The 26974-nt window shown below is 45.8% G+C and overlaps 1 protein-coding gene across 1 annotated transcript in view; it reads left to right on the top strand.

The window, feature by feature from the left end:
* The window catches only part of TRAFD1 (TRAF-type zinc finger domain containing 1), a 1071672-nt gene that overhangs the window by 65127 nt on the left and 979571 nt on the right, over nucleotides 1–26974 (top strand). The window lies entirely within an intron of this gene.

Below are 26974 nucleotides of genomic sequence, written 5' to 3'. Positions count from 1 at the left end.
CCTCGGCTTTCGCTGTGGTGGAGAGGGCACTGTTGAGTGCATCCGGTCCTGGCTTTGGCTCCCCCATGCACTCCCTCTCAGCTGGTTCAGGCTCCCATCACCCGGCCTTCGGGGTAGCCTGCTTCAGCGCCTCTGGGTGTTCCTTTGGAACGTGACATTGCTGGTGAGACTTCCTCGGACAGCCCCCCCCCCGAGGAGGTTCCTCACAATGCTAAGTGTAAGAGGAGACACGTGGACTCCCCTGAGTCCCTTACGGAAGATACGGACTTAGATGAAGGGAAAGGCTGCCCAAGGTCAAGACCCAGGTTGATAGTAGTCTGTCATTTGACACCCATGTAGCTAAAGTAGTTAGGAAGACCTTCTACATTGCCCACCTTATCATGAAGGGATTCTCATCTAGATCAAGGGAGGTCATAGTCTCCCTATACTCATCACTCATCAGACCAATGATTGAGTACAATGCCCCATTCGGAATGTATCTGACCCGACACTTACAGCAGCTGGAGAGGCCACAAAAGTTCCTCACCAAAAGGATAAAGGGTCTCAAACATCTGTCCTATGCTGCCCGACTGAAAGAACTCCAGCTCTATTCAGTCGCACGCTTGCTCAGAGGTGACCTTTGCCTAACATACAAGGCCATGTCAGACCCAGATTTGATGAATATGCTTCACCTCAAAAAATCTAGATCCGTCAGAGCCACAAGGGCGGGAGACTTAAACCTCGACACGGCTATTAATAGGACGTGCTGGAGGGATAGATTCATCACCCAAAGACTCCCTATGCTGTGGAATAAAATCCCGGTATATGTGAGGCAGAGCACCTCGCTGGCCTTGTTCAAGAGAAATCTTGACCAATGGATGGGAGATCGCAGATATACCCCAGGGATTACCTCAGTGTCACTGCTCGACAGAGGCACAGCAAAGTAATGGGTATAGTTCCCCATACTAAAGGGGTGGCGTAAGCCACAAAACTATGGGCTAGGCTTGTAAATGCCCTCGGGCAGATAGCCTAGTATGAACCTATGAACCTTTGGAGACATCATGGAAATGCTCAGGATTAGGGGAGGGTGGTCGCCCCCAAGGCTTCCCCCGATGAGTCCGTATTCCTAGAGGCGTTCGAAGCAGGGCCATCTACTTCGCTCTAATCCCCCCTCAGGGGGAGTCCCCAAGAGACTTTCTAGTACATGCTTGGCCTTATGGACTCCTTTACGCTTACCCTCCATTGCCCATGATGCTAAAACTCTTACAGAAAGCCAGTCGGCTGGGGAGCAAAATGATCCTCTTGCCCCATTCTGGCCTCGTCAAACGTGGTTCCTGTACCTGTGGTCTCATTTGATTCATCCACCCTGGATTCTGGATCCCCTCCCGGATCTCATTACTCACCCTCTGGGTCTTCCGACCCCCAACCTGGTCAACCTCAAGCTGATGGCTTGGTTGCTCCAGTTCCACTCCTGATAAGGACTCCCGGAATCTCCTCACCAGTCAAAGCCATCCTAGTAGCAGCACATAAACCTTCCACCAGAAGGGTCTATCGGAGTAAGTGGAAACGTTTCTCCATTTGGGCGGAGCACCATCACTTAGATCCTTTCATGGCGCCTCTTACGTCGGTTTTGGATTTTCTAACTACCCTTTTTCATCAAGGGGCTAGCTGCTCTACAGTCAAGGTACAACTAGCAGCGATTTCGCATTATCATGTAGGGCATGAATCGGGCCCTCTAATTACTTCCAAGCTTTGTAAAGCTTTCCTCAAGGGTACCTTCCTTCTCAGACCTCCGGTCAGGGAGGTAGTACCCCCATGGGATTTATCTTTGGTTCTACAGGCCTTGACAAGCCCCCCTTTCGAGCCAGCGGCTACGGTTGATCTTAAATACCTCTCTTGGAAGATGGCCTTCCTGGTGGCCATTACTTCAGCTAAAAGGGTCTCTGAGCTTCAGGCTCTCTGTGTTAGACCGCCATATTTAGCCTTCCATCAGGATAGAGTTTACCTCAGGATCAATCCGTCCTTTCTGCCTAAGGTATCTTCGGAAGCTAATATTAATCGATCTATTAATCTTCCCGTGTTCTTTCCCAACTACCAGAACAAAGGAGAGTACAAACTGCATTCCTTGGATGTGCACAGACAATTACGCTTTTATATTCATCGAACTGCTGGTCATAGGCAGACTGACTAGTTGTTTGTCTCCTTTGCCAAAACAAATGCAAGTCAATTTCTAAAGTTACCCTGTCACGGTGGATAGCTAGTTGTATCCTCTTGGCATATCAGAGTTCGGGAAGGCCTGCACCTCAGGGAGTCCGAGCTCATTCTACTAGGGCTGTCGCTACTTCGCCGGCTTTTAAATCTAGGGTCCCCTTTTATGATATTTGTTCCACAGCCACTTGGGCTTCATCTCATACCTTTTATCAGCCATTACAAACTGGGTGTTGTCTCCAGAGGTAGGGCGTCCTTTGGCTCTGCAGTGCTCCGGAATATTCTTCCATAAAGGCCACCCAGGATTCAGGTAGCTGGGGACTCTGTCCCAAAGGTTGCTGACAAATGAAGTTCCTACTTCAGATTAAGAAGTTATGTACTCACCATAACGTTCCATCTGAGTAGGTATCTTCATTTGTCTGCAACCATCCTCCCCTCCTTCCTCCTGACCTATAGGATTCTGTTTAGGATCTGTCTTAGATAAGCCCCTTCCAGGGCACAGTAACAATGGTTATATCGGGCAAACTTGATCTGAGGTCAGTCAGGGTTGGCAGGGGATTATGGGTAAAGGGAGGTGTTAGGAGCTCGGAGCTCGGATCTGTGCTGTGGTAGAAGTTGCTGGCTCGGATCCGAGATCGGATCCGTATCCCAAAGGTTGCAGACAAATGAAGATACCTACTCAGATGGAACGTTATGGTGAGTACATAACTTCTTATTTTCTCTCTGCTCTTGTGTTTCTTTTCCTCTGGTGTCTTGTTTTGGTGTCTGTATATTGGCTAAAGAGAGGAGGGTCTAATTCTACTATCTGCTGTATTGTCTTTTCTTGCTACTGCTCTGATTCCACATTACCACTTGTAAAATGCACACCATCAGCATTGTAAAATGCACACCACCAACATTGTATAAAGTTTGTACATAGTACCTCTGTCCGTAGTTTGTATTACCTTTGTGTTGCACTATTGGTTTCAATTATTTTTGTTGCTACTGTTTTGAATGTAACCCTGGCTGAGCCTGCAGTCAGTCCTGCTGTGATCAGTGCTCTAAATAGTTTTTTTTTTTAATGCTGTTATTAGCTACCAATTAAACTGCTTGAATGCCAGCAAAGAATAGTCGTGGAGAAAGTAAGAGAAGAAAAGGCTGAGAAGAATATTGTAGCTGTTCATCAAAAAAGCAGTTCAACTTTCAGCTTTGGTACAAGAGATGGTTTCCAGTAATTTAGAGGAAAATAGATCAAATGCACTTAGAGGTGTTCAAAATAATGCAATACTGAAGGACTACATAAAGTCAAATAAAAGCTGGAAATATAGAAGTTTTAGCTATTCAGATGAACTGGTAAGATTGCAAAAATCTGAGGTTGAAATGAAAAAAAAAAAGTTCCTCAAGAACATAGGTTTCTAAAATAGAGTTAGAAGACAGAACATGCAGGAAAGAATGAGATTTTGTGCTGTACCAGAGAAAGAGTATGGAACAAAATGCAGTTAATTTTAAGTGCAAATAAGCAACTGGAATTAAGATCCACAGTAGGATTATTTGTTAATTGAAAGGGTGCATCATGTGTATGCTCCAAATCTGGCCTGAGAAAACAGCCACAATCTGTATTAGCAAAGATACAAACATACCTGCACAAAGAGTTGCTCTTAATTGTGGCGGAAGGGAGAAGAGTGTTTATGGAAAATGATATTCACAGTACAGAAGAAGCTACTGAACAAAAGCAAATTAATCCCAGCAATCTGGGAGCACTGAAAGGCAGGTTTGAGATTGAAACTGTGTATTTTATTTTTCTTGGCGGATCAAATAACAGGGCAGACTCAAGATGATGTGAAAAAAAAAGTTTAGCCAACAGAGTGAGCTAGCAAGCCTAAGGGATCCTGCTTTTCATTCAATGATGGTAGTAAAGTTCATAAAGAGACTTTTTGCTAGTGAAACCTTTTCCATGATTTCAAATTGAAATGCTTGAGTGCCAGAAAAAAGCACTGGAGCAAACTGTAAGATCTGAACCAGAGAATGGTGTTGGGAGACTGAGATGATGAGGCAGATCAGCAACACTTTGAAATTTAGTGAATAAATGGCAAACAATAAAGCATCATTCAGATTAGATATATAATTAGATGTGGTAAATGGCAAGAAAAAGTAGCCGAAAAAAATGGGATATTGTTGACTATGTTAAAGTGGTTGGTAATCTGCAAAACCTGTACCCCCCACCCCTGTAGTCATTAATGCTTAGGACAATGAATGGCTTGAAGCGGTAACTGTAAATAAAATATTTTTTCTTTTATTCATATTTGCATAAAGATGTTACTTGCATATAATATTGCAAAGCAGGTTGGGTATTGTGCATTCAGGGGTATTTTAAATGTGAGATAAAGGTTTGTAGTCGTATACTAGGTTAACTAGCACCAGGTCTTTGTAAGCCTTGCCGTGCAACCCAAATGGGACCCACAAATTTGATTTATATAGGTGGTGATTTACTGTCTGCTTGTGTCTGTCAGACGTAGGGGCCAGACCAGGGGTGAATTTCCAATTTACCTGTCCATCCCTCTTAAAAAGGGATAAGAAGGAGCTCTGCTTCACATGGATGAGAAGCCTGTTTTGGAGAATTGAAATTCTCTGAGAAACACATTTGTCTCTTCAACATAACCTGTTTGTTGCAGTATTCATAACATAAAGGATTTCTTGACTAGGGAACCCGAATATCCAGCCAGTATACCAAAGACATGAGCTACTGCTAGGTACGTGTGATGTTGCACGCAGGCTACAGCTGACGTAGGCCATAAAGGTGATGTCTGCAAGTAGCATCTTCAGAACTTCTCTGCTGTAGTTCTGAACACCAACTTCTACTGTTCGTCTAATTTGCAGAAGTTACTCTTTCAGATAAGTGCCCCGTTGGAGAATATTTATTTTGTGCATTTGCTACTGCATGTTTATCGTTGGTTAATGTCATCCAAGAAAGGAAAGTGCCACTGTGGAAGACGGATTCCACACAAAGAAAGTCATGATTGGTGTCTTTCTGCCTAGGATTTGACAACGACTACAAGGCTTGCTCCATTTATCAGGTGTTTGTTCCTAAGACACTCCACAGTTGTCTAGCAACTCATATATTTACCTTGAGAACCAGTGGTTATAGCTATTAGCACTCATTATGAAAGGTGCCTTGGGTCCGTCAGGTGAGACTCCAAAGGTGGTGAAAAAGGTGAGGCCTGAAACTTTGGCTGTGTCTTTGATCCAGACATTCCTTACGGGGCCAGTGAAGACCTGGAGGTCCGTACAGTGTCTGGTCCTCTTCCCTCGATGGGAACTATTTTAGAAGCCTTTAGGGAGGGTTCCATAAGCATGTCTGGAGAAGCATCACAGACCCCCATTACAGAAGGTAAGGAGGAACCATGGCTTGCTCCTTCAGACGCACCCTGCAGTACCTCTCCCGTCTCTTTGATACAGGATTTGCTGATGTCAGTGACAGAGCCTGGGCCTACATCGGCCCAACCTTCCCAGCCTAGGGCAGATCTTTCACAGAAGAACAAACAAAAACATCTTTCTCTTTCACAGGATCCTTCCCCAGATTGATAAGCCTTTTCTAAGGGAATCCTGAATGCCTTTCTAGCACTCAGGCCTCCTCGGTCACCTATTCCTGTAGCACCTTCAACTCCTGTACGTAGGACTGCTACTGTGGAACAAGAAGCCTCTGAAAAGGAGGATTCAATTTCAGATGAGTCTCTGGCCTACTCCACACAATTTGACTCCCCCCTGGGCTATGCTTCCCCTGAGGTTGACTCGAACAGTGGGGACTCGCCTGAGGAAGATATTTTCTTTGAGACTATTTCAAAGGTAGTTGATTTTTCAAGTGGAAAAGCTCTCAGGTTTCAGAAGGTACTATGACCACTTACAAATGGATTCTCCTTCACCTTCTGCTGTCCAACCTGTGTTACCAGCTTTTCCGGATGCTTTCCTTTCAACATCTCAAAAGAACCAATTCTCAACCTCCTGCCATAGGATTTATAAAGTCCCTGAGGACAGTAAGCTTCTGTTCAGATGCCCCCCCCCCCCCCCCGGCAAACCTAGCTGTAATTTCAGTTTCTGCAGATAAGGGTTCTAGGCAGCTGTGCCCTCATCTAAGGACAGTAAAATTGAGAGGCTTGGAGAAAAGGTCTACACCTCTTCCACTCTGGCTTTTAGGGCCATTAACTGTCAAACACATGTCTAAGAATGTACTTGGCCCTACTTTCCATGGCTTCTAAGATGCTTACAGATCTTCCAGACTCAGCAGCCAAGTCCCAGCTATCTTCACTCCTGATACCTTGTTCCCAAGTTACCAAACACTCCATTAAAATGCAGTTAAAACGCTGCATAGGTCTCTGCTAGATCAGCAGCATCTGGATCTGTCTTTGGGAGATGCTTCTAAGGTTGCAACCTTTGCCTGAGTATTTCATGGCAAAAATTATGGATGCACCCCTGGACATCTCTGCCCTTTTTGGTGAAAATGCTGCCATCATCCTCAAAACACTCACAAGAGAAAGGGAAAGAACTGCAGGAACTGAAACATATTCTTGTCTCTCCATCCAAAATACCACAGAATTTACTCTTCCAAGCCTAAATTTATAAACAAAGGAACTGCAGCTTCTCAACCTCATAAGAAGAGCTCACGCAAACGGACTCCAGCTACGTCTCTGCCATCTTCAGCCCATAAGACTCCCTTTCCATACAAGCCAGATAGTCTCTAACTACCTGGCCATATTCTCAAAAATCCCTCTTTGCCAGCACCTTTCTCGGTCTCTATCTACCTGGATAAGCATTACCACAGACAAATGGGTCCTGTTGATTGTCCAAAATGGTTATTATACGACTTGAAAATCCATTCTTCTCTTCGTGGTCATCCCATAACCTACAAAGGGACAAGATCCATATATTTTCACAGGTGATTCAAGACTTGATCTCACGGGAGACCATTCAAGAAGTTCCCTCCATGGTAAGAGGAAAAGGCTTCTATTCCAGGATGGTCTTAGTCCCCAGGAAAGATGGTCCTTGGAGACCAATCTTAGATTTGTCCCAGTTCACTCTTTTTCTACAAGTTCCCACCTTTTCAGGAAGCTCACACTACAAACTCTGTTTCCGCTCTTTCTCCCTCAGGCTTTTGTGGTTTCCCTAGACTTCTAGGATGCATACCTTCATATTCCCAGTCACCCTCTCTTCGGAAAATTCTTAGTTTTCTGTTCCTTCCTCTCATTTTCAGTTTTGTCCTTTGCCCTTTGGACTCTCTGCGAGTCCAAGGGTATTCACAAAGTGTTTGTCCCCTGTCATTGCACTTCTGCAGACTACAGGGAACTCTCATCTACCCTTACCTGGATGACCTGCTTATCCAATCAAAACATCCAGACATCCTGTATCAGAACCTTCAAACCACCATCAACTACAACACGTTTTCACTAACTACTTCTCAGGTTCAGGTCTTCCAGGGCTGCAGGTTAAGGACAGGTCTTATGATGGCCTTTCTTCCTTTGTAAAAGATGCAGTCTCTGCTGACCTTCTTCCAGCAGTTGCTTCCTCTTACCTTTCTGACAGCCAGAAAGTTTCTCAGGATGTTAAGGTTCATGGCTTCTGTTATTCCAATGCTGCCCATAGCCTGACTTCACATGCGGAAGTTCCAGTGGTACCTGAAAACACTTTGGTCTCAACATGCTAATCCTCTGGAGTTTGTTCCACTTCTTCCATGCCTGAAAAAGGAAGTATATTGGTGGAGTCAACAAATCTCTCATAATCCAGGACTCCCCCTTCAGACACCAGACCCCATTCAGGAGCTGTTTACAGATGCCTCAGACCTGGGTTGGGGAGCAAATTTGGGAAACCTAAAGGTCTAAGGCCTGTGGTCTCCTTCGATAAGAAAGCACCACATCAACTTCAAGGAGATGAGAGCTCTGATTTTAGCACTTCAGGCCATCCATTCACCTCTTCTGCCAGGCCCCTTAAAACTGTTCACAGACAACACCACAGCTCCTTGGTATGTGAACAGACTGGAGGGGAGGGGCAAAGTCTTACCTTCACTGCAGGTTAGCTCTACAAGCTTGGGAGATTACCTTACAAGTGAAGGTAACTTTGACAGCAGTCTACATCCTCTTGGCTCAAAATGTTCTGGCAGGCGCACTGAGCAGATCCATGACACAGGCCCATGAATGGATGATCCATAGGGATGTCTTTCTGGACATTCTCCACCAGTGGAGTACCCCTCAGATAGATCTTTTTGCCTTCCCTCTGAACAGATAACTTCCAAAATTTTGTGCCAGAGCTGCACACCTTCTGGTATGGAAGGTGAATGCCCTTCTTTTCTCATGGAAGGGTATAATGTGAAGTTGTCCTGTCTCATCTTCATTCTATTCTTATGGGTTTAGAACCAATCCTCTGTTCCGACTCGGCCACTTACTAAAGCTCGAGATTTCAAACTAGCTCGTGGCTCCATCCTTATCCCATGATGCTGTAGTGCCTTCCTCAGATCTTGTTTGCCGCTGAAACAGATCGAATCTACGAGCTTGCTCTGGTTGAGTAGAAACTTGTTTTTCTTGATAATTTTACTAGTTAGCTGTATTGACTAAATTTCTTTCTTGTGTCATTATTCCTTCTTTAATGTAGTGTTTTTTGAGAATTCTTAGAGTAGTAGATTAGTTAGTGTGTTGCTTCAAGCCATTGTATTTAGGCCTTGTCTTTATAACCGAGTTGATATTCTCGACTAGATTTTTGTTTGTTGCAAATAGTTACATTCCAAAAATAAGGAAGTTGTTTGGTTAAATAGTCTGTATAGACTAAATTTGAAGTTTAATAGTTTTCTATACGTGTGTTTTTTGATGGCCGTTGTATTTAGGCCTTATAATCCCTATCCCCTAAATTCCTGTTTCCAGTGTTGTTAGACATAAAAGGTTTAGTCAGAAAAATTGTTCTTTTCTATATTTAAAACTGATTGCTGGTAACTGGTTTTATCGTTACCGAGAATTCTTGTTATTCAATCATTCTGATGTGTTCTTTCTATCTTTACGGCTCGTTTAAATTAGAAAGCCTTTTGCTTTGAATCCCATTTAAGTTAGAGGGAGTCTTTCAGTGCGTGTGAGTGTGTTACTAAGTTGCATGATGTCAAAACAAAAAGAGGTGACACCATCTGGTTTCAAGAAATGTCCTAATTGCTCTCAACAATTGTCCATCACCGATGGATGTACTGAGTGTGTTTATTGTTTAGCGGCAATCCATTTACAGGACATGCTCCATTTGTCATTCTTTTAGCTCAAAAGATTTACAAGAGCATAAAACAAACTTATTTTGAGAGGGTTACTTAAGTCGTCTTTTGAGGAAGCCTTGGACAAGGCTCAAAGTTGTAAATCTCATGGTCAATTCACAAAAAGGTCATCTACTTCTACTACATCATCGGAGCCATCGACTGAACAGCTCAAGATGGCTCCGACCGCATCAGAAAAGCCTAACCATGGTAGATCTACTGTCTTGGCTCCATGTGTATTGGAACCAACGACAGTTAGTCCGCTCACCTGCTTTGGAGCCGGTCTCCCTGACTCTTAGGTCTCTGTTACTTCAGTTGGTAGCAACTGCTCCGTCTTCCAGATCCTCCAGGAGCTTATCTGAATTTGCTGTGGATCTGGTGGTGCAGGGGGTTACTCAAGACACTGGCACTTGCCAAATTGTTGTCGGAACCAACTCAAGTGAGTTTGGAACAGACTGTTGCCGTTCCCTTATCTTCCATTCCTCTTCCAACCCCAGTACAGGTTTCGAAGCCGGAATGCTTGGCACCGACAGTAATAGAACTGACAGAGCCGAGAACTGTTATAGCTTCATCAGCTCTGATCACTCTGACTACCTTGGAGCCTTCTGAGGTACCTAGGAGCTGATACTCACCGGTCAGGTCCAGGGGAGGGGGATAGTCGGGCTGAGACTTTTTCAGCTCCGACTTTACCCATTGGTGCCTCAGCTCTGGTGAGTTCGGCTCCTACCTCTGCTTCGGAGCCAACCCCCATGGTACCGGGGGGATCCTCTGATTCCTCAGAATTGAGGATTGCTACGGACCATGGGAGGGGGTCCTTCACAGCCATGAGGAGAGCCCTGTCCCCACGGACATCATCACTGTTGGAACCAAGTGCTGCATCCCAGAAAGCACCAGTATCTACCTCTACACATTTGATCCCCCAACAGTGGAAAGACCCTCAGCCTCAGAACGCGCATTGGGTCAGACTCTGTCTTTCAAAACCTCTCCAGAATGTCCCACTGAAGAGGTTCCCCGGAAGAAGTCATGTAAGAGGAAGCATGTAGACTCCCAGGATGAGTCAATCACATCAGATACAGACCTCGAGTCTGAAGGGTTCCCACAGTCTCCCTCTGAGGATGTATCCTTTGCAGAGATATTGGAAATCCCTAAACAGAGAGGCGGCTGGAAGCACATTACCCCTTCTGATGAGGAGTCCGTGTACCTGAAGGCTTTTGGGTCTCGACCTGCAGCCACCTGGGTGTTCCCACCTTTCAATGAACTAATGGACTTACTTTGTGGAAAGGTGTGGGAGTCTCCAGATACAGTACAGCCTGTCCTTCAGAGGCCTAACAAATTTGTCACCACCCCAGATGACAAAACCTTCTTGCCCAAAGGAGTCCCCCCGTAGATGCTATGGGTGATGGTGGCCACAAAGGAGATATCTGAGACTTTCACATCTGTCCATCCCCCAAATAAGGAGTCACGGACTATGGACATGTATGGAAATCACATTTTTTTTTCCGCAGTCTTCACCCTAAGGTCCCTGAATTACCTTACGCATTTTACAAGACTTCAGAGAGATCTTCTAAAAGAGCTTGGAGATGCTCTACAGGGTACAGTAGCTGCGGGGGTAGCAGATAGATTAATTCAGTGGTTGACTCGTCCATGAGGCTTGTTTCTTATGCAGCTGATGGAGCGAGCAGGTCAGCGGGTTCCAGAATTGACCTTAGGAGACCTTCCTGGATGCGCTTGTGCAATTTTGTGTCACCTTTCAAGTCCTCCTTTGTTAATATCCCATTTGATGGCGTGTCCTTGTTCGGACCTTAAGTCAAGGAAACACTTGCCCGGTGTAAACGAGAAGGAAAGACTGTCTCTGCTGTCGGAGTCCGTTTTTCCACACCTTCTATACCCTATCCTAAGTGTCAAAAGGGGCTTTCAGGACACGCAAGGTGAACCTTCCTGCAGGGACAGAGGAGGAGGGACTAAAATAAGACACTGCCCACATGGCAGAGGGGGTCAACAGAACCAGGCCGACCGAGGATCCTTCTTTGGCAAGCCCCATCAGTGCTCCTGAAAGGAGGCCCGACTGTCTCTCTCTGGAGGTAGTTGGGGGATGCTTATCTTTGCAACCACAAGCCTGGCTGAACATAACGAAAGACAACTGGGTGCTAAGTATCATATCCAGAGGTTACACAATCCCCTTTTCCATGCCACCCCCAAAGATAAAGAAAATCCCTGATGCTCCACCCAGTCACAGGGAACAAGCAACATTAGAAGTCCAAAAGTTGCTTCAGGAAAGTCACCCAATCAGTTCCCGCAGACCAGATAGGATCCGGAACTTACTCAAGGTTCTTTTTAGTTCCGAAAAAGACAGAGGACTGGAAACCCATACTGGATCTCAGCAAGTCAGTAAAAAAGACAACATTCCAGATGGTCACGCTACAGTCAATTCTTCCCTTCGTAGGGAAAGACAGTTGGATGTGCTCGATAGACCTCCAGGATGCATAGTACCATATAAAAATGGACAGGACATCTAGGAGTCATCTGCGCTTTCGACTGGGAGCCAATCATTTCCAATTTCGAGCTCTGACCCTTGGTCTCACTACAGCCCCCAGAGTGTTCACCAAATGCATGGCAGTAGTTATGGCTCAGCTGAGGTGTCTAGGATTCTGGGTGTTTTCTTACCTAGACGACTGGCTCCTAACTGCCGCCACCAAGCACCTACTGATTTCAGGCAAGAGACACTACCCTGAAACTATGTGCTCAGCTAGGGATTTCAGTAAACTATGAAAAATATGCCTTATTGCCATCACAACATAACATCTTTATAGGCATAGCAAATAGATACAAAAAGCATGATAGTCAAGTTGCCATCAGACAGAGTTCAGAATCTTCATTTCCAAATCCAGGACCTCCTCTCTAAGACCAAAGTTCATGCAGGACAGTCCTAAAAGTATTGGGCACGATGTCAGCAGCAGTACTGGTAATTCCCCTAGCGAGATTACACATGAGAGTCCCCCACTGGATGCTTTTCACTCAATGGTCCATGCAAGCGCTACCTATGTCCCATTTTATAACTCTGACGGAAACCTGCAGGAAAGACCTTCGTTGCTGGACTCACTCCGATCAGGTAACGATGGGTCGATCCATCTCTCCCCCTATCCCATTAACCACAGTGACCATGGACGGTTCCCATATAGGATGGGAGGGGTATTATCAGGGAAGAACAGCCCAAGGCACTTGGCAAGACCACGGGGCTCACTTGCATGTCAATGTACTAGAGATGAGAGCAGTGCTGATGGCATTGCAAGCATTCCAGGACTCTCTTCCAATCAGTACAGTTGCAGTACAAACAGACAATATGTCACTAGTGTGGTACACAAACATACAAGGAGGAACCAGATCCTACCTGCTCTGTCAAGAGGCCCTGAGAGTATTGCAGTGGGCAGTGTCCTCCCAGCATTTTCTAATGGCAACGCACATCCCGAGGAAATCCAATGTGATAGCGGACAAACTAAGCAAAGCCATTCTGATGCCGCACGAGTGGTCCCTGAAGAAAGAAGTGGGGTCAGCCTTGCTATGATCTATTCGCCACAGCCACAAATGCAAAATGCAGCAGCTACTTCACCCTGATCCCCCCCCCCCCCCATCTGGGGGAGTCCCCGAGGGATGCACTGGTACACTATTGGCCCTTGGGACTCCTTTACGTATTTTCTCCCTTTCCTCTAATACCCAAAGTTCTTCAGAAAGCCAGCAGGCTGAGAAGGACCTTGATTCTTATAGCCCCATTCTGGCCTCGTCAGATATGGTTCTCCTCCTTGAAGCCTCATCTTCTGGAAGAGCCAGTACCAGACCTCCTGACACACTCATTGGGGACTCTTCATCCATCTCTTCACTTACTAACAGTGATAGCATGGCTACTCCAGTTCCCAATATAGGCAGGCTACACAGTTTTACTCCAGAAGTCTGGCACATATTAATTTCTTCTCAAAAGGTTTCTACGAGAAAACTGTACCACAGCAAATGGAAAAGGTTCTCAATTTGGGCTTCACAACACTTAATTGACCCTTATTCAGCACCCTTAGCTTTCATTCTGGAATTTCTGGCTAAGCTTTTTAATGAGGGAGCAGCTGCAGCAACTATTAGAGTTCAACTGGCAGCAGTATCCAATTTTCCTGTTGGGAATAAAGGTGTGAATATCATGTCTCATAAACTTTCAAAAGCCTTCCTGAGGCACTAATTTGCGAAGACCACCCATAAGACCACCTCTTCCATTGTGGAATCTTAATTTTGTTCTTTCTCACATAATTTTGCCACCCTTTGAACCGGCATCATCTTGCTCTTTGAAATTTTTGTCCTGGAAAACTGTTTTTCTAGTAGCAATCACATCAACTAGAAGGGTTTCAAAGTTTTAACAATCAAACCTCCATACATGGTATTCCATAATGATAGGATTTCATTAAGCACAAACACTTCCTTTTTACCAAAAGTATGTTCAGAGTTTAATCTGAATCCATCTAAATGTCTACCAGTTTTCTTCCCCAAATATGGCATTAAGGCAGAATACATGTTTCATCAGCTTGATGTGCATAGACAGTTCTGCTTCTATTTGCATAGAACAAAACCACATAGAAAATCTGATCAACTCTGTCTCTTTTTCAGAAAACAGAAAAAGGCTCAGCAGTAACAAAACAACTTTATCCAGATGGTTGTCAGAATGTATTTCATTTATTTATCAGTCAGCAGACAAACAGTTGTTAAATAAATCTAAGGCGCATTCTACCAGATCTGTGTCAACCTCTCAGGCCTTTAAAGCAAGGTTACTAATACATAACCATCTGTGCAGAAACAACGTGGGCAAGACCTCACACCTTTATCACTCATTACAAAGTAGACTTGGCTTCAGGGACGGGCATCTTTTGGTTCTAGTATACTGAAGAATATTCTCCCGTGAGCCACCCAGGAACGATGCTACTAGAAACGCTGTCCCATCAGTATAGAATGAAGGTGAGATCGGACAACTTCACATAAAGAAGATGTTCTTCGTGTTTCACTGTTGTAGTCATTACATTTGAGTTATCTGCTTGCAGGTAGCCCTCAGTTGGCCTGATTAACAAAGTCTTGGGTCCTGCGTCAGTTGCTGTCCCTTCTTCCATGATGTCAGGTCGTCAGGGGTATAAAACATGCAGCCGATGCCATTACATCAGTCTTTCTTGCCGTGCGGTGCCCGAAGCAGAAACAGTTAGTAAGTCCCGGTCGGCCGACTCCTTAAATTTTCGTTTTCGTGTCTCAGAACTGAAGTCTTCAACTAAAGCTAAGTACGCCGTTGGGGAAACTTTTTCTTGCTCCTTACCGATGTCAGTAAAAGTTAATAATTGCATTACTTGTGGAAAGCAAATGCCTCCTAAAGATTTTCATTCGTCCTGTATTTCTTAGCTAGGCCCTGACCACGACATACCTTGCTGTCGGTTTTGTGCTTTATTTAATCAGCACACTATCAGTCTTCGGTATATTTTCACCTCTAAATATTTCGGTTCTCAGTTTAATTATCCAGAAATGTCATCTGTTAGCCATCCGACTACCGGGATTTTGAAAAAACGCAAAGATAAAGACAGAGGCAGGCCGCCAAGGTCCAAAACTGATGACGACGCTTCTAAGCCAGCCGCCAGTTCGCCGGTAATCAGTGAGGTGCTTTTGCAGCCCCTGATACCTGCTACTTCTGATTCGCAGGCCTTTACTGAGACCCATTTGGAGTCCGGAATGCCGCGAGATGCTTCAACTATGGAACCCGCGGATGTCTCTACCTTGGATGGGTCCGGAGCCGCTGCGCAGGCACCGGATCTGAGCATGTATTCAGGCCTACGGACTTGCATATTAAACAGACGCCTCCTTTACTTGGGCCTAAATCTCGAACCATGCATCTCGATCCATGCCTAAAAAAAACAATGCCCAGGCCACATGTTCAGGCCTCTATGCCTATAAAACAAATGATAAGAATGGCTGAATATCTAATAACTCTAATCGGGTAGCCAACCCCCCCCCCCCTTCTAAGAGGCCTAGGACTGAAGTTGATTATGAATCTTCTGATCAGGATTCTGTTTTTTCTGATTCTTCTGATTATCTGGATTTGCCCTTATCTACTTATGAAGATTCTGATGCAGAGGACTCCATTCCCTCTGCTTCCCCTCCTGAGGATTTTTCGTTTGGGGAAACCTTACATACTCTAAGGGAACATTTCCACTGGGAAAGCCAGGATTTTTCTGTTTCAAAAAAGAGGCTTAGGGATTTCCTTCTCCTACCTCAGCATAGACCTTTAGCTATTCCTCCTGTACTAGACATTGTTGATGATGCTTTTTCGGAATCTAGTTTGGCCCCTGATTTGCCTGCCTCTTGCTCCCAGAAAACCTGGCAGATACTACAGGGTCCCTGAGTCCCACAAGTTCATTTTTAAAAATCCTATTGCAGATCCACTATTTCACAGGGGCCCAAGGGCAGTAAGGCTTCTAGTGCTAAAAATCCTACCCCTTCTGATAGAGACTCCAGGGCGCTGGATAGATGGGGTGAGAAGGTTTACACTTCTGCAACCTTGGCCATTAGGACTTTAAACTGCCAGTTTCATATGTTAAAAGTATCAGCAACATGTTATTGGACTGCTTAAACAGAAAATGATGTTGATTCCTGACTGTGTGGAAAATAAAGAATTACAGGATTTAATGCATTCTGCTGAACAAGTTGGAAAACATACTTTGCAATGTGGTTTTGATTCATTAGAGGCCTCTTGCAGGGCTGCTGTTACTGGGTCTGCACTCAGAAGGCATGACTGGCTTAAGGAGCAGTCTTTGCCTGATCATGTTAAAGCTAAATTGTTGGATGGTCCTTTAAATCAGGACTGCCTGTTTGGCAACAAGGCTGAGGAAGTTCTTAAAAAGATGGAAGATAAAGGTAAAATGCATGCAAAGTGTTAGTTTTTACAAGTTCAGCCTCCTAGATTTAGTAGGCACTGGCCCTCTAAGAATTGGTCTTTTCCAGACCCTTCCAGGTCTTCTTAAGCCAAACCCAGACACAGCAAAAGCCCCAGGTTTCATTCCAAGGGGACACACAGAACTAAGCAGTGGGAGGCCTCCACTTCCAAATCTGGGAATAATAAGACTCCCCCCCCCCCCCATGGTAAACTGTCTCAATGACTTCCTTTTAAACTTTCCAAGCACTTATCAACTGACTGCCCCTTTGAGGGGAAAGATTGCTCTTCAGGCAAAGAATTGGGAACTCATTACCCAGGACAAATGGGTTTTAAATATAGTGTCCCAGGGATACAGATTTCACTTCTACACATTGCCAACACCAAGCGGGTGGCCGGACCTACCCCCAAATCAATGGGCAGAGGCCCAAAAACAAGTACTTTCTCTAAGCATGGGGGCTATTCAGCTGGTACCAGAAGAGGAAAAGGGACAAGGTTTCTATTCAAGACTTTTCCTGGTACCCAGAGAAGACAATTCATGGCGTCCTATCCTGGACCTGTCTACTCTGAACACCTTTTTGGAGATTCCAAAATTCAAGATGCTGACTCTTCACCAATTACTTCCTATGCTAGGCAAAGATGCCTGGTTGGCAACTCTAGATTTAAAAGAAGCATACCTGCACATCCCAATCAGGGAATCTTGCAGAAGATACCTATGCTTCAAAGCAGGCTACACGCACTATCAGTTCTCTGCACTGCCCTTTGGCTTATCTACTGCACCCGGGGTATTCACAAAGTGCCTAGCTCCAGTTATTGCATTTTGCAGGCAAAGAAATATTCAAATATACCCATACCTGGACGACTGTCTAATTCAGGCAGAAAGTCGGGACATACTTTTCAATCATCTGGCTTTTGTACAAAGTGTTCTAACTTGTCTGGGGTACACCATGAATGAAAAGAAATCGCACCTGGTACCCTGTCAACAAATTATATTCCTGGGAGCAAGCTTGAATACAACTTCCCAGATGGCTTACCTCACGCCAGAGAAACAAATTCATTTGTCAACCTACTTCAAACAAGTGGCCACAAAATCCCTGCTATCTGCAAGACAAATACTGCGAGCCTTGGGGTTCATGAGCTCCTGCATTCTTCTAATTCCGTATGCAAGACCGCATATGAGGAAACTACAGTGGTATCTAAAAAGCCTATGGTGTCAACATTCTCAGGATCTAGAAACAATGATTCCTATCATACCTTGCCTACGTCTAGAGTTCCTTTGGTGGGCAGAGGCCTGCCACCAAAACAAGGGACTACCTTTCACACCACCCCCTCCCACCCAAACCCTAACAGACTCATCAGACTATGCATGGGGGCTCACCTGGCAGGGAAGTGCATTCAGGGCAAATAGAACCCAAGTCAAATGCACCTGCATATCAATCAAAAAGAAATGTTAGCTGTACAGAATGCACTGACAGCCTTCAAGGACCACATTCTTCCAGGACACTAATGGTAAAGATGGACAACACCACTGTTATGTGGTACATAAGCAGGGGGGTACACATTCTTACCCCCTCTGCAGACTAGCCATGGCATTGTGGAACACGGCCTTGAGCTACCAAGTGAACCTACAAGCTCAATTCATGCCAGGAAAATTAAATACACTGGCAGACGGACTAAGCAGAAACCTCATGGACCCACACGAGTGGAAACTGGAACCAAGGATTTTCAACATGCTGACAAGCAAATGGAGGAGCCAAGATATAGACCTGTTTGCCTCTCCCCAGAACTACCAGTTGGACAAATTTTTGCACAAGGACTCCCCACAAACAAGCCTGGAAAGTGGATGCTCTGTTCTTCAGCTGGAAAAACCCATCAGTCTATGCCTTCCCCCTCTGCCTCTGCTCAACAAAGTACTACTAAAAATCAAACAGGAAAAACCAAAGATGATTTTGATTGCTCCAGACTGGCCACGCCAACACTGGTACCCCCTCCTGTGCAGTGTGTCACGGTTATCCCTATGGCATCTGCCTGAGACTCCTTCCCTGTTGTCTCAACAGGAGAGCCAGATTCTGCACCCTCAGCTTCTAACACTGAACCTTGCAGCCTGGCTAATTACATAATCTCTCCTTTACCATCCCTCAGTAAACCTATGATGGATATCATTTTAGAGGCAAGGAGGCCTAATACTAGAAAATCTTATGCTGAAAAATGGAAAAGATTCTGTGCCTGGAACCAATCTCAAGGGATGAGCACAGCAGTGCCTAATTTACCTCAGATTTTACAATACTTAACTGAGATGTTTCACAAGGGCCTGTCTTTTTCCTCCATTAAAATCCACGCCTCAGCCATTTCAGCTCATTATAACACAGAACCTCCTCTCTTCTCTCATCCACTGCTCAAGCAGTTCCTCAGAGGGGCCAGAAATTTGAGACCGCCCAGGAGTGCTCCAACCCCAGCCTGGGACCTTAACTTTGTCTTGGAGAAACTCACTCTACCTCCTTTCGAACCAGCTGCTACCGCAGATGTAAAATTTCTTTCTTGAAAACAGCTTTCCTTTTAGCAATCACTTCGGCTAGAAGGGTATCTGAATTACAGGCCCTTTGGACAGTGGAGCCTTTCATCATCTTTCATGCGGACAGGGTGTCCCTCAGAACCAATCCATCCTTCATTCCCAAGGTAGTATTCAGTGTGGCTCTTAGTCCATTCATTTGCCAACCTTTTTTTCTCAATCCACAGAATAAATGGGAATGGATACTGCATTCCTTAGATGTGCACAGACAACTTGGATTCTACTTGGACAGGACTAAACCGCAAAGGAAATCTTAACAACTGCTGGTGGCATTTGCTGCAGGGGCAGAGGGGAAGGCTATTTCAAAGCAAACCATTTCTAAATGGATAAGCCATTGCATTCATTTCTACTATAAGCACCATGGAAAACGTATCCCCCAGGGGATCAGACCTCACTCCACCAGGGCTGCGTCTACCTCTAGCCTTTCTCAGAGGCGTCCCTACCAGGGACATCGTAGAAGCTGGAGATGTTCTGTGTGTTTCACTGTTGCAGTCATTACATTTGGGTTATCCTGCTGGTAGGTTGCCCTCAGTCGGTCTGAATTCCAAAGTCTTGGGTCCTGCGTCAGTTGCTGTCGCCTCTTCCCTGATGTCAGGTCGTCAGGGGTATAAAAGATGCAGCCGACGCCATTTTCTTTAGTATTTCTTGCCGCGCAATGCCCGAAGCAGTTCGCAAGTGCCGGTCAGCCGACTCCTGAGATTTTTGTGTTCAAGTTTCAGATCCGAAATCTTCATTAAAAGCTAAGTACCCCGTTGGGGAAACTTTTTCTTGCTCCAGACCCATGTCAGAAAAAGTTAATAATTGCATTTCTTGTGGGAAGCAAATACCTCATAAGGACTTTCATTCTTATTGTATTCCCTGCCTAGGCCATGACCACGACGTTGCTAATTGTCAGTTTTGTGCTAGATTTAACCAATGCACTATTAAGCGTCGGTACGATTTTGCATTAAGCTATTTTGGGCGAAGATTTAATTATACAATGTCGTCGGATAGCCATCCGACTACCGGAGTTCATAAAAAAACGAAAAGAAAGACAGGCAACAGAGGACCAAAACCGACGATGAAGCTTCTCCTAAGCAAGTCGCCGGTTCGCAGGTCCTCAGTGAGGTGCTTTTGCAGCTCCTGACGCCCGCTACTTTAGAGTCGCAGGCCGCTACAGACTCCCACGTGGAGTCGGCCAGGCCACAGGAAACTCAAGGTATTGGAGCTTCGGAGATAATTCCCTCAGATGGGTCTGGAGCCGCTGAGCAGGCATTGGCTTCTGAGGGTGTATTCAGACCCAAACAATTGTATATTAAACCGACATCAAAGACAAAGGCTAAAACACCTTTAAAGGCAAACAAGTTCACCAGCCACAAGGACAGGCCTCCATGCCCAAAAAACAGATGCTCAAAATGGCCCAAGACTTAATTACCTTCATCAGGGGTTCCCATCCCCCTCCTGATAAGAGGCCTAGGCGGTTCCCATCCCCCTCCTGATAAGAGGCCTAGGCAAGAGACAGACTATGAATCTTCAGATCAGGTTTCCATTTATTCTGATTCCTCTTCAGTTCAGGAATATTCTCTTCCCCCCCAGGAGAATTCTGATGCCGAAGAGTCAATTCCCTCAGCTTCTCCTCCTGAGGACTACTCTTTTGGGGAAACCTTGCATACCATGAGGGAGCACTTCCACTGGGAGAGCCAAGATTTTTCAGAATCAAAGAAAAGGCTCAGACTTCCTTTTACTACCTCAACACAGGTCTCTAGCTATTCCACCTGTGTTAGACATTGTAGATGATGTGTTCTTGGAGTGTAGTCTAACCCCCGACTCTCTACCTCCAGCTCCTGTCAAGCCGGACAGATACTATAGGGGCCCTGACTCTCATAAATTCCTTTTCAAAAACCCTACTGCTGACCCAGAAACTATTTCACAGGGTCCGAAAGGGGTCAAGGCTTATACTGCAAAAAACCCTATTCCCTCTGACAGAGATTCTAGGACACTAGATAGATGGAGAAATACATCTGCTACTTTGGCTATAAGGGCTTTAAATTGCCAATTTCATATGCTGAAATAGCAATATATCATGACCCTGCTTAAACAGAAAATGATGGCTAATTCTGAATGTGCAGAAAACAAAGAAATACAGGATTTATTGCATGCAGCTGAACAAGTTGGAAAGCATACTTTGCAATGTGGGTTTGATTCTCTGGAGGCCACCTGCAGGGCCGCTGTTATGGGTTCTGTCATTAGAAGGCATGCTTGGTTAAAGGAACAAAAATCTGCCTGACCATGTTAAAGCAAAATTATTAGATGCTCCTTTACAGCATGATACCTTGTTTGGTGTTAAAGCAGAAGAGGTGTTAAAGAAAATGGAGGGTAAAGCTAAATCTATGCAAACGGTCCAGGATTTCTTACAGGTACAGCCACCTAGATTTAGCAGACACTGGCCTACATAGAATTGGTCCTTTCCAGTCTCAGACAAACCTCAAAGGGGCAGATCCAGATGGCCGAGAGGCAGATCACAGCTGCAAGGTTCCTACAGGTCTAAGCAGTGGAGTGCTTCTTCCTCCAAAGGTGGAGAAGACAAATCACAACCATAAAGGAAGCAGTCCCAATGACTTCCCCCTGCCTGCACCAAGCACTTATCTTCTGGCAGCACCCTTGGGGGGGGGAACTTAGCACTTTTTTCTTAAAATTGGCCCATTATAACCCAAGACAAATGGGTTCTAGACATAGTGTCACAGGGCTACAAGTTTCATTTCCATACCCTGCCAAGAGCAAACGGTTGGCCAGACCTGCCAAAAAATCAATGGGCAGAGGCTCAGGACATGATGGCAATTCAACAAGTGCCACAGCAAGAGCAGGGACAAGGATTTTACTGAAGACTGTTCTTGGTACCCAGAAAGGACAAAGCATGGTGACCAATACTGGACCTGTCTATTCTAAACACTTTCCTGGATATACCAAAATTCAAGATGTTGACCTTACAGCAGCTTCTGCCCATGCTGGGCAGGAAGGCCGTGCTCATGACTTTAGACCTAAGAGGCATACCTGCATGTCCCAATCAGACAATCATGCAGAAAATACCTCAGATTCAAGGCTGGCTCAAAGCATTACCAATTCTCTGCACTGCCCTTTGGCTTATCTACTGTGCCCAGGGTCTTCACAAAGTGCCTGGCACCAGTAATTGCTTACTGCAGACAAAGAGGAATACAAATATATCTTTATTTGGACGACTGCCTCATACAAGCAGAGAACAAGGATATGTCCTTCAAGGATGCATCTGCAATCATAACATATGGGTTGTCCTGCCTCAGGCAGCCCTTCGGTCGGCCGGATTCCAAAGTCTGGGTCTGGCCTCGGCTGATGTCGCACTTCACCCGACGTCATAGCTCCTGGTGTATAAAGGAATCAGCCGACGCCATTTTCCTCAGTCTTTCTTGCCGCACGGTGCCCGAAGCAGAAGCTGTTCGCAAGTGCCGGTCGGTCATATCCAGAGATTTCAGCTACCGAAGACTTCTAAAAAAGCTAAGTACCCCGTTGGGGACTCTTTCTTGCCTCAGCCGATGTCAGGCAAAGTAAATAATTGTTTAACTTGTGGGAAACAAATACCTCATAAGGATTTCCACTCTTACTGCCTTCCTTGCTTAGGCCCAGACCACGACGTATCAGCTTGTTTAGCCTGTGCTTCCTTCAACCAACGGACACTTAGACGTCGGTCGGAGTTTGCTGAAGAGTTTTTTGGCTCCTCTTTTGCATATAAAATGCCGTCGGAGACTCCGACTACACATTTAGCTAAAAAACGCAAGGAAAAGGACCGACACTTGTGGCCCGCGGTTTCGGCTGAAACCACGGTTAGGCCTACCGCGAGTGTCTCAGTTTCGGCTGAAACCGAGACCTCGGTTCTCCCTTCGGCCGAAAGCATGCCTCCGACAACCGAGGCCACACAGGCCCCGGCTGAGTCGGCCTCAGAAATTCCTACTGAAGAAGCAGGCACACACGATTTGTCCGACACCATTCCGTTGGACATCTCTACTCCTGCACGTGGGGCAGCTAGACCCCCTGCTTCTATGTCTATCAAGGCCTTCTCTAGGGCTAAAGCAGCTAAACTTTCCAAGGCCTTACCTACAAAAGTTCCCTCTCACAGACCTACCTCGAGTTCTCAGATTCTCAGCCTTGCTGAGGACCTTATTTCTCTGATCAGGGGATCCCAACCTCACCCAGACAGGGCCTCACAACCCCCTCCTGAAAAGAGGCCTAGGACTGAACCCCCTGAACCTCTCTCCTCTGACTATTCCTCGGATGGTTCAGATTTATCTGATCATCAGGAAGGACCATACTCACCTTATGAGGATTCTGATGCAGAAGACTCCATCCCTTCTGCCTCCCCTCCAGAAGAATTTTCTTTTGGGGAAACTCTACACTCAATGAGGGAACACTTCCAATGGCAGGGTCAGGATTTCTCTGATTCTAGGAAAAGGCTAAGGACTTTTTTACACTTACCACAGCATAGGCCTTTAGCCATACCACCTGTACTATCAGTTGTTGATGATGCATACAATGATGCCAGTACTGCCCCTGATTCTCTTCCCCCGGCCCCTGCCAAACCTGACAGATACTACAGGGTCCCGGATTCTCACTTCCACTTGTATAAGGCCCATGCTGCAGACCCAGAAACCATTTCTCAGGGCCCTAAAGGTGTTGCAGCTGCCTCTGCCAAAAACCCCCTACCCTCTGAAAGAGAATCAAGAGCATTAGAGATGGGGTAAAAAGGTTTATACTTCTGCTACTCTTTCTGCCAGGGCTTTAAACTGTCAATTTCACATGATACAGTACCAGGAATTTTTGTTAGATCAGCTGAATAAAAAGCTGTCCTCTCCTGAACCTTTAGACCATAAGTCCCTTCAGGATTTGGTACACAACTCTCAGCAGGTCAGTAATCATTTCTTAAAATGTGGCTATGATGCACTGGAGGCTTCATTTAGATCAGCTATGACTGGAGCAGTGATTCGAAGGCATGCCTGGCTAAAAGAACAATCCTTGCCAGACCATGTTAAGTCTAAACTCCTAGATGCCCCTATGGAGAAACAAAGTTTATTTGGCTCCCCTGCACAGGAGGTTCTAAAGAAAGTGGAAGAAAAAGCAAAATCTGTCCAAACAGTCGAGGATTTTCTGCAGGTCCAACCTCCGAGGTTCAGCAGAAATTGGCCTTCAAAGAATTGGTCCTTTCCAGACACCTCCAGAGCACAGAGAGGCAGAAATAGACGCCCAAGAGGCAGAGGTCAATCAAGGGGTGCCTACAGGGGTCGTCAGTGGCAACCTGCCAACCAGACCACAGCTGCGACTGCAACCACTTCCACAGGACAGACACAATGACTTGGCTCTGATTCCGCCTACCAGAGAACAACTGGAAGCACCCTTGGGCGGAAAACTAGCTTTATTTTCAGAAAACTGGCATTGCATTACAGGAGACAAATGGACTTTGCAAACAATAGACAAAGGCTACAGGATGTCCTTCAAGAATGCAACTGCAGTCATATCATATGGGTTGTCCTGCCTCAGGCAGCCCTCGGTCGGCCGGATTCCAAAGTCTGGGTCCGATGTCTGCTGATGTTGCATTTCTCTCTGACGTCAGAGCGGCTGGAGTACATAAGCATCAGCCGACACCATTTTCTTCAGTCTTTCTTGCCGCGGTGCCCGCAGAAGCAGTTCGCAAGTGCCGGTCGGTCAGCTCCTGTATTCTTCGATTCCGAAGTCATCAAAAAAGCTAAGTACCCCGTTGGGGACCTTTTCTTGCCTCAGCCGATGTCAGAAATTACTGAAAAAGTTAACAATTGTCTTTCCTGTGGTAAACAAATACCTCATAAGGATTTCCACTCTTACTGTCTTCCTTGCCTTGGCCCAGACCACGACGTCTCGGCCTGTGTAGCCTGTGCTCGCTTCAACAAGCGCACTCTCAGGCGCCGGGCGGAGTTCGCTGAAGATTTTTTCGGCGAAAAATTTGCTTACACAATGCCGTCGGAACTTCCGACATCACAAACCCCCAAGAAACGAAAAGACCGGGACCGACATCCTCAGCCCGCGTCTACCACCGACTCCACGCCAAAACCTACCGCGAGTGCTCTGGTTCCCTCTGAGACAGTCTCTCCACCGCTCCGAACCGAAGACACCGCATTACCGACTGCTCCGATTCCGGATATCACTCCGCCAGTTATTGATTTTCCTCCGGATACCGAAACCGAGGAAATGCCCGAGACCATTGCCGTAGACAAGGTCACTCCTGCACGTGGAGCTGCCAGGCCTCCTATGGCCATGTCTATTAAGGCCTACACTAGGGCTAAGGCAGCCAGCAAAACTAAGCATCTTACTACTAAAACCTTACCTCAGCCTACTCCAGAGACACAAATTATGTCTATGGCTGCTGACTTAATTTCTATGATTAGAGGTTCCCAGGCCCATCCTGAGAGAGGATCCCAGCCTCCTTCTGATAAAAGGCCCCGGGTTGAACCCACTGACCCTATTCAGTCAGATGAAGATTCTGAAGGCTCTGTCCACTCTGATGGCCAGGAAGAGCTCTTCCAGACCTGTGAGGACTTGGATGCAGAGGATTCCATCCCCACGGCCTCCCCTCCTGAGGATATTTCTTTTGGGGAAGTTCTGCATACCATGAGGGAACATTTCAAGTGGCAAGGCCAGGAATATTCTGATTCCAGAAAATATCCTTCGGACTTTCCTTAAGAAGCCCCAGCACAGGCCCTTAGCTATTCCTCCTGTACATGATGTTTTGGATGATTTATATTCTGACTCTAGTGTTACCACTGACTCTCTTCCTCCTGCTCCAGCCAAGCCAGACAGGTGTTACAGGGTCCCAGAAACACATTCCCATTTATTCAGGGCCCATACTGCTGATTTGGAAACTATTTCACAGGGGCCTAAAGGAGTTTCAGCTTCCACCTCTAAAAATCCATTGCCCTCCAACAGGGAAGCTAGGTCATTAGAGAGATGGGGCAAAAAGGTTTACACATCCACTACCTTATCTATGAGAGCTTTGAAATGCCTTTTTCATATGTTACAATATCAGGATTTCCTGTTAGAAGATTTACAAAAAACATTGGCCACTCCTGATCCTTTAGACAGGAAGGCTTTGCAGGAAGCTGTACATAACACTCAGCAAGTAAGCAATCACTTCCTGCAGTGTGGATGTGATGCACTGGAAGCTTCATGTAGGGCAGCTATGACAGGGGCAGTCATTCGTAGATATGCATGGTTAAAAGATCAACCTCTACCAGATCATGTAAAAGCAAAACTTCTGGATGCACCTTTGGAAAAGAACAAGCTTTTTGGTGCAAATGCTAAGGATGTGTTAAAGACCATCGAGGAAAAAGCAAAATCAGTTCAGACGGTGAAAGATTTCCTCCAGGTTTAACCCCCCCAGATTCAGTAGGAATTGGCCTTCAAAAAACTGGTCCTTTCCTAATCCAGAAAAGTTTCAAAGGGGTAAAAACAGACGTGGCCGAGGAAGAGGCCAATACAGAGGTCCTTACAGGGGACGACAATGGCAGCCAGGAAACCAAAGAAGTGACGCAGGGGTTTCACCTGCCCCACAGCCACAATCTCAATGACTTTCCTCTAGTTCCGCCTACCAGGGAACAAATAGAAGCTCCCTTGGGCGGGAAATTATCTCTGTTTGCAGAAAATTGGCACAGACTGACAAAGGACAAATGGATTTTGGACATTATAGACGGAGGCTACAGGTTCCATTTTCATACCTTGCCAAGAAAACAAGGCATGCCAAACCTACCAAAACCAGAGGGCAGAGGCTATCAAGCAAATCTCTCTGCTGACTCTGATGAAAGCAATAGAAAGAGTTCCACAACAAGAACAAGGCCAGGGGTTTTACTGAAGACTGTTCCTTGTTCCAAGAAAAGAATCTCAATGGAGACCAATACTGGATTTGTCCGCATAAACACCTTTCTCATAGTACCAAAGTTCAAAATGCTGACTCTACAGCAACTCCTTCCCATGCTGGGCAAGGGGTCTTGGCTGATTACTC

Source organism: Protopterus annectens, chromosome 4.part0 (assembly GCF_019279795.1).
Source record: "Protopterus annectens isolate FY-2018-M chromosome 4.part0, PAN1.0, whole genome shotgun sequence".
NCBI lineage: Eukaryota > Metazoa > Chordata > Ceratodontiformes > Protopteridae > Protopterus > Protopterus annectens.
This window is presented reverse-complemented; position numbering and strand designations above follow the sequence as displayed.